This window comes from Lonchura striata, chromosome 4 (assembly GCF_050655825.1).
Source record: "Lonchura striata isolate lonStrDom1 chromosome 4, ASM5065582v1, whole genome shotgun sequence".
Lineage (NCBI taxonomy): Eukaryota > Metazoa > Chordata > Aves > Passeriformes > Estrildidae > Lonchura > Lonchura striata.
In genome coordinates, this window is record NC_140706.1 from 48,053,360 (window position 1) to 48,061,916 (window position 8,557).

Below are 8,557 nucleotides of genomic sequence, written 5' to 3' on the forward strand. Positions count from 1 at the left end.
GACTTGCTACAGATATTGATTTCTATGCGCGATTTAGTGGTTTCAGCAATTGGCAGATTTACAGCATCAGGATTTGTCAAGTTTTGCTGCGGACGGAGTAATTTAGTGACCTCGGGGTGACTCTCGGTGAAGCTCCCGCCCGCGGGGAGCGGCAGCCGCGCCCGGCGCTGCCGCGGCGCTGGCCCGGGCCGGGCGCGGGCGGAGCGGCGCTGCCCGCCCGCAGCAGGGCCAGCTCCGCCGCTGCTCCGGCAGCCGCTCCCCTCCTGCCGCCTCCTGCCTCCCGGCACTCAGGGCCGAGGCAGCAACCACAGAGCTTCTCCCCCTCGCCGCCCGCGCTGGGACGGCGGCAGGAAAGGGGAAGTGGTGCCGGGTGTCGGCTCGGGGGACTGCTGCTCTGGGAGCGGGCTGCTGCCGTGGAGGTGGGCGTGGAGGTGGGAGTTACTGCCGTTGTCTTTTCTTTCTCCCACCCCCAGGCAGGACTTGATTATGAAGTTTGCTTTCTTGATGTTGAAATTTGTGGCAAATGACACAATACTCTGTGTGGAAAAATGCTATTTGAACTATAGGAGGCTTTCATGAGGTACGGCAAGAAGGAAGGTGAGCTGAGGGAAAGCAAATGACAGCTTCATCCAGATTAGCTTCCAAGTAAATGCCACATGGCAGTCAGATGACTGAGCACAGCTGCATGGCTGCATGGTCACATTATTCACATCCTCACCAAGAAATTTGTTGGTTATCTCAGAAGAACAAGTCAGGGAAGGGGAAAGCAGAGGGACTGCTGGGACCCACTGTCCTGTGGCATGGGAGAATTTCTGGCGCTGTACTTCATGCTGGGTAGTGAAAACAGTGAAATAAAAACCTGCTTCTGTAAAAACCTTTCACAAAGCCCGCTTCTGTCAAAACCCAGGCCTAGAGGTCAGCAAAAGAAGTCCAAATGAGTAAACGCTCAAAGATTGTCAGCTTACACCTTCAGCATTAACTTCTTTCACACAGAGACATAGTGACAGGTCTGGGACTGCTGGCAAGCACAAGAGGAAGAAGTATCGAGCTGCATGGGCAGTATCTCCTGCTCCCGTTTCCTCCACAGAAACAACTGTGGGCGGGCCTGGCTTTAGTGCGTACCTCTCGAGCTGGCTTTGCACATCGTGCACGGTGTGGAAACCGCGGGTTGGGAAACCTGACCTAGATGAAGGGAAACTGGTGAATTACTGCTCTCAGCCTGTTTGAAACTCCAGTGCCACAAGGGAATGCTGCTTCTAAAAGGAGTTGTTGTCGTTTAGGTGCGGCAAGCCGGTGGTGGTGTTCCTTGTGTGATCATTAGCAGAACTGCTGAATCAGACAGAGTTTCTCTAAACTTAGTCCAACACTAAATGCAGAAATTGGGTAGAGGAGGTAGAAGCAGACAGGGTAGTGGCTAATTTAATTCTGTTCCTGTAATTCTTAGGCTTCACAGAACTCATCAGAAAAGGATGTGAGAGGCACCTATGGGTTGTGATGGAGCAACTCCTGGAGAAAGTGTGTGAATTTGAAAGCCATGGAGTAGCTGAGACATCAACTTCGCTTCCTGTAACTACAAGGGGAGAGAAAACTGGAATAAGGAGTAAGACTGGTTAAAGACAAGTCCTGTGAGGCAAAGGATATCCTCAAGGGATGTTGCCCTACCAGTGTCCATGGCCACTTCTCTGTAAGGGCAGGAGTAAGAGGTTCTTCACTTCTGGCTGCATAGTATTTCACTGCCATTCTGCAGCTGCTCCAAATTTTCAGTACTTTTTGCTGAATGTATATATAAAACAGCTGTGTTTATTTCATCTTATATTATGATACATCTACCCTGCTGCTTTTTGTGAAAGCTGCTATGCTTTGTTAAAAAAGATTTTATGAATTTGAAAGATCTCAAACAAGATGGTTGTGAGCTCTGCATTTTTTCTCGAAAAACACCGAACAAACCTCCTTAAAACATAAAAGACATTAAAAACAAAGGTTATTTTCTCATTGGGGAATTTTGAAATGTTCAAACCAAGCAGCTGTTTTTTCAGCTGTTGCAGGTATTAAACAGAAGCAAGAAAATCCTCTGCTATGACCTGTCACAAGAAATAATCCTTTCTTGATCATGCTGAAGAGCCAGGTTCATTGCTTCTCCTGCAGTAGTAATATTGAACTTCTCGACTTGTTACCCGCACAATGACTCGTCAAAATTTTAAGCTAATGGTATAAAATACAAAATAATGAAATTGCAGATGTTTAAGTGCATCCTTGGGATTCATAAATTATGGGAGCTATAGTGAATTGTTAGGAGTGAATTAGGTGTTTGGAAGTGAGTGACTTTGAAGATATTTTTGCTTTTTTAAAAATGCTGAATGCTTTTGACCTTTCTCCCCATTGCAATGCAAGTGAACACCTAATAACACCACTTCAATTTTGTTGCCTTTTTGTGATAATAAATAACATTTATTTTCCATAGTGATACTTCAATTATGCAAATCAAATACTCACTAATGGCCTTTTTTCAGACCCCATAAATCTGGAGTGTAATTTGTTTTTTACTAAATAAGTCGGGGGAAATGCAGCACTGACAAAGGTGGGCAGATGTATTTTGGATCCCCTGTTTAACTACATCTATGCTGTGTAATCACTTGGGGAAAAAAAAAAAATCCAAAAGCCATAAAGCCCAAAAAACTAGTGGTCTCTATAAATGTCAAGAAATGGAAATCATTATTAGAATTAATGTGGTTTCTGTTGTTATTGTCAATAAGGGAACTGTTGCTAATTTATTTCACTTTACAAATTTCAGTGGAACCAATCCTGAAAAATATTACTTTGGGAATATCCTGTAGGCTTCCTTTACTTGGAGGCCAACATTTATTTCTGGCTTCAATCTGCTTATTGTTTAGATTAAAATCTGCTTTGCATGGTCAACATAGTTAAAAGCAAGCAGATTGGCTTCTGTCTCCTACATTATCAACATAAGAGTAATTGCAATCACAAACAAAAAGGCAGGAAATAACTTGCATTACTTGAAAAAGAACACACAGCTTTCATGTACACAGATTTTAAGGTTAACAATTACTTTCCCTTCTCTTTCTCCTGTTTTCAAATCAAAACAGAATCCTATCCTTAAAAAGCACCAAAAACTCAGGAACAATCAAACCACCCCAAAAGCTGAGAAACAGGCAATGACCAGTAATTTCTGGTACAAATGAAAATGGACTTCTGCTGTGTCATTTCTAGAATCATATTTAAGAATGGTACAGTGATTGAATGGTTGCTGCAGAAATAAAAGCATAGGAACGTACTGAGGCAGAGCTGCCTGAGCCAGACAGACCAGAAACACAATGCACTGCAGAGATGTTTAAATTCAGTATGTAGCAATATAAAGTAATTTCTGCACACCAACTAAGGTCACTTCAGCTGGATGAGAGTCTAGAAGATTTCTAGTATCTCTAGAGATACTAGAAATGCAGGGTTGTGAGGAGGGGACTCATGAGGAGTGCAGTGCTTAGGGCCATCCTGTGTATGCTGAGGGTCCTGTGACAGCTACAAAAGGTACATTTGAACAGAGAAGATTAGATGTTCTCCATTATATGTTTGTACTTTACCATTTTTTGGCATTCTAAGATTTTATAAAGCAAATTGGAGTGTAAGAGCAAGAGATGCCTTAAAGAATCAGTAGGTGAATAGCAGTTCCTTGAAGATAAGCACACTCTGGCTCAGAGGCCCTGTTAATTATCCAAGAGCAATTTGATCTTATGCTCTGTTGGTTCAGTGATTTGACACATGGTGTTGGAATTGTTATTTAGGGTGTTTTATGTAAGCTGGTAGGAGCTGGTTTATCCTGTTTAGAGTGTAACTAGTTCTCCCATTCTCCCAGCTGAATCTAACAATTCCATTACAGTGAGTGCTTTCCTTATTTGTCTCTGAACTGTTAACTGTGATCACAAAAAAAGCAGCTATGACCTCTGTCTTTGACATGAGGCTGTCAGACTTTTCTGAACACAAGATGAGATGCTGCCTTGCCTGGCTTTGGATAGCTGTTCCCCATTATCTTCAGAAATTAAGTATTTTTAGAAAAGGATGGTAGTATTTGAAGAACCATAATTGTTCAAGAGTTTCTCAGGCTGCAATCCTGGATTGCAGGTTGGCCATAAAACATGGGAAATTACAGGCAAATTATTAGCAGGTACACAGTTTTAGCATTGTTTCTTTTTGAGAAGTTTTAATAAGTAATAGGGAAGTAAGCATGACCTTGGATAATGTGTGTTTAATTTTCTGAATGAACAGGTAGTCCTATGATTTATTCATGTCTGGGTTGTTGGGAAGCACTGTGCTTGGGCTGTGTTCTGGTGGGCCTGATTATCGTGGATATGAGATGCTGTCCATCCTGCCTCTCATCTGGAGCATGGAAGTCACAAGCACTGGTCTGCAGGAAGAACTAATACAGCTCCTATTGCAGCCTGCTTGTGGCTATCTAAATTTGGAGACCATATGATCCTTGGTTTTCATACCTAAATCCTTGGATTTGGACAGTCCTGCTGTTGCCATTGTCATAAACACTTCTGTTTTTTTCTTCATGGCTAAGTGCCATGGCACATCTGTGTCACCTGAGCCGCACACAGGCTGCTCTCCCTGCAGTGCTCCATCCAAGCAGCTTCCAGACAGGTCATTTCACACAATGATTCAGAGTGTTCAGTTCTCCAATTTCTGAGGAAATTCAGCCCTTGCAAAACTGAGCAGATGGATCTGAGTTCCAGCATGTGGACACGGAACTATGTTTTATTCCCACATCCTGAACGAGTGCTGTAACTGCTAAGGAAGGGCAAGGAAACTGCTGCTTCCTCTGCTCATGCTGTGTAGTGGAGATGTTGCCCTTCCTCATGAGAGCAAAGGGGTAGGCAGGGCAGAGCTCAGCATGATGAACTGCAGATAAAAAGCAGGGCCTCCTGTTGCCCTGCATGAACAGCCTGAGCCCCTGAAGAGGGGGATTTAAGGAACTTCTCCCTCCTCGGTGCTTCCTGGTGCTGGTTGAACTGGCTGGTGCTTGCAGAGAGCAGTTTACATGGACTGTGCTCTTTCCTACACATTGCATGCGGAACTTGCTTGCTGAAATCACAACTGTTGCTTCTGCTGCAAAATCTGGAGACTGCAACAGTTCTATGTCCTTTTGTGCAGCCCTGCTGTGCCAAAAACCTAGGTCCACAAAAAGATTAACAGCTTGTTCCTTAGGGGACATTAATACCACAACACTCTGGAAGTATGTGCTTGTACATGGGAAAAGTAGTGTTTGGCACTGCTTTCTTCCCAAACCTTCCTCCCAGCAGGCTGCATAAAAAATATACATTAACTCCCCTAGTAACTACACAATTATGACAGTTGAAATAGAATTAGAGGAGCTACCATAAAACCCAGACCCCATGTCCCACCTTCACTGCAGGCTGCCGGCAGAGCACCTGTCAGTTGTGATTTGCATCTGTGCAATTACTTCTTCCCTGAAAGAAATAAAAAACAAAACAAAACAAAAAAGCAGGCTTGCTTCCAGCCAGCTACCCTGAAAAGATTTTCAGTCACAGCAACAGCTATGAGACATAGCCAGGATAGCTTCTAATGTGTGCATCACCATGCTCTTACAAGCGCAGCACTGACAATCAGTTCCTTGCATCCTGTTGCACTTCAGCTGCTGGTGGGACATCTATCAGCAGTTGCAAAAAGAAAATCCAGCTGTAGCATATCCAAAGTATGCACTGATATTTTTGTCAATCAATTTCTTAGTCTTCTATTAAGAAAGACTGTATATAGAGTACACAATATATACAGTACACAATGTACTGTATATAGAGTGCACAATAAAATAGTTGTACAAGAAAAAAAACAGTTCAATTTCTCTAGAAAGCTCTAAGCTGCCTGGGATGGTCTAACACCCAGAGTTCTCTGATATATGCATTAGCATCATTCAAGAATAGATGGCATCTTTCTCTTGAATAAGCAACATGCTTGGCAGGAGAAATAAGAAAAACTGTCTTCCAAATCCCTGGTATAATGCATTGGCATTTTCAGAGGTTGATTTGGACTTTCAACATTTGTCCTAGTAGCCCTAACTCTGAAATACCAGTATATTGTATTCATTGTTTTAGGTGTATCCCTTATTTCTAAGCTGAGACCAGGCTCTAAGGCAGTTGCAGTTTAAAGATAATAACATCTTTAGCTAAATAAGCCCAGGACTACAATTTTTAAAAAAATGTAGCTCTAACCCATTTGTTGCAAATTATGACTTTCTGTGTTTGCAGTGCTCTGACTATGCTGATTCCTGATGTGGGCTCATTAATAGATTATTTCCTTGTTAGCTGTAGGTAAAGCTTTGACCTAGAGCTGATTAGGGAAAAGAACTTCTGTATCTATTATATTTTCTCTCTCATAATTAGTATAATTATTCTTCTGTGTCCCAGACAGCAGTCTCAGACAGTTGCTGTGGAGCCACCGAAACTGTCTGGACTCCCAGAATGGGAGTTTGCTGTTAAGTAAAGCATAGCTGGGTTCTGTAGTGTCAGGGAAAAGCTGAATTACACCATTACACAGAAAGTAACCAAACCAGTGCAGGGAGATTTCCCTTCCTCCCCACCCAGTTAAATCCAATTAACTGTGAGGAATGCAAAAAGCAGGTTTTGTCATTTCCACTTTTTTAAAGGTAAACTGGCACACCTATGAGACAGAATCAGTCAAGGGCTCAGTATTTCAGTTTATAGATAAAATGACAGGTATTGCTGAGGAGGAGAGCACCCAGCTGCAGCTGCTCTGGCTTTGACACAATACCGCAGCTTTTTAGTAATGTGTTCACCTGTTCTCGCTTAGCTGATTGAGAGGGTTTGCAGCTGGGCAGAGTGGGTATGACTGGGACTAGTCCAGCACTGGGCTGGGGGCTGCTCTCCAGCAGTGAGGGAAGGGTTTTCCCTTCCCAGGGTATACCTGCTGCCTCTTAAGTGAGGTTACAAAATAAGAGCAAAGGAGTGGAGGTCTCTTTCCAAGGTAGATCTTTGCAGCTTTTAGGGGAAAACAAGTTAAGAAGGTGAGTTCAGTTTAATACCTACTACTGGTGTGTGTGGGAGCCATTGAGCAGTGTGATTAACAAGAAATCTTGAAGCTTAAAATTTGAAGGATTTTAAGAGTGTGTTGGAGAGCAGTACCAACTGTTTTTTCTGTTGCCTCTTACCCTTCCCACCATGTCTGCACCTCAGAGTGTGTGTTACTCTTCCTTACAGTGTGACTGCTCTGACAGGATTTAGCAGGACTTGTTCTTTACGGCCATCTCAGGTGTCATTGCTCTGGTGCTGTGGAAGTGTAATTCCCATAATGAAATGGCAGCTGTGGCCGAAATGCAAAGCTCAGCTAAAGGGGGAAGAAGATGATGATAGTAGGTAATTGTGAGGAGGCAGCAATTCATCTCCTTCCTTGGGCTTAGGGCTTGGAGTCCTTGCCTTGTGCCTTGCAGTGGAGTTTTCCAGTGAGGTAGAAACAATTGGTTTTTCAGTAGGAGCAGCTTTCATCCAACTTTTTGAATTAATCTTGCAACCTGAGAAATTTGTAGTCTGAGTGCCTGTATCTGAAGTGAAGAGGGAGGCTCTAGAGTTTCATGCTCTTCTCCATATAATGACAAATGCATGAGCAGCCACTGGAAGAGTGGAGAAAGCTCAGGCTCTTGGGATACTGTTAGCTTAAGTGTTAGGAAGCTTTCTTGGGAGCTAAGAATTATAAAATTGGATCTCCTCCCAAATGGAGAGGGTTTAAGCCTAATGGACCACATCTCAGCTAAATGCCAAATTAGTTGTGGTCTAAAAGCAATGACTCCTGCCTGGAAAGTAGGACTAGAGGTGTTTTCTTTTAATCAGAGTATATGCATCATAGACCAGTGATGCTGCTTCTTCATAAAGACCTGGAGGTCCCAGGGAGGCTGGGCTCTGCCACTTGCTTGCATCTCCTGAAGAACCTGATTGTCTTTGGACTTTGGGTGAGCTCAGTGCTTCTGTTGACACAGTCCCAGGTCCCACCGAAGGCCTTGTGTTTGGTTGGACTCTGCAATGCCACCTCTGGAGCTGCTCAAGTTCCCACTGTGGCTGAATTCCTTGCCGTTACCCTCAGCACTGTCAGAAAAGAAATCACTGAAACATGTGAAAATACTTTGTGTAAATAAAGCACCTGGTAACTGACAAGGGATAGTTGGATTTTTTTTTTTTTTGGTTGATTGTTTTTACTGTATGACTTTTACAAAATAATTTAAGAAAACCCATTAAATAAAAACATAACCCAAGTGGAAAACTATAAAACCACTCTGGGTTGTGCTGTGCTGTAACTATCCATGTTCTTTCTGCGCTCCACATGTGGTAAAATAGCCTGGGAGAAGTCTGAAATACTGTCCCAGGCTGCTTGCTTGCCCGGAGGTGTGAGCAAATGCGAGGATGGGCTGTGGTGAGGGGTGTGGCATCTGTTCTGGTTTGATGGGCGAGGGGATGAGTGCGAGACTGTGATCAAGACTCTTCTGACGGGCTGTGAGAAAGTGAAAAGTTTGTCTGTG

The 8,557-nt window shown here is 43.4% G+C and overlaps 1 long non-coding RNA gene across 1 annotated transcript; it reads right to left on the bottom strand.

Annotated features, from left to right (window-relative positions):
* Positions 1-3,891: 3,891 nt before the first annotated feature.
* Positions 3,892-8,311, bottom strand: LOC146767621 (uncharacterized). The gene is made up of 2 exons (XR_014954866.1): positions 5,418-8,311; positions 3,892-5,184 (listed from the first exon to the last, which is right to left on the bottom strand). It is a non-coding gene; the product is annotated as an uncharacterized LOC146767621 (long non-coding RNA).
* Between the last annotated feature and the right edge of the window lie 246 nt (positions 8,312-8,557).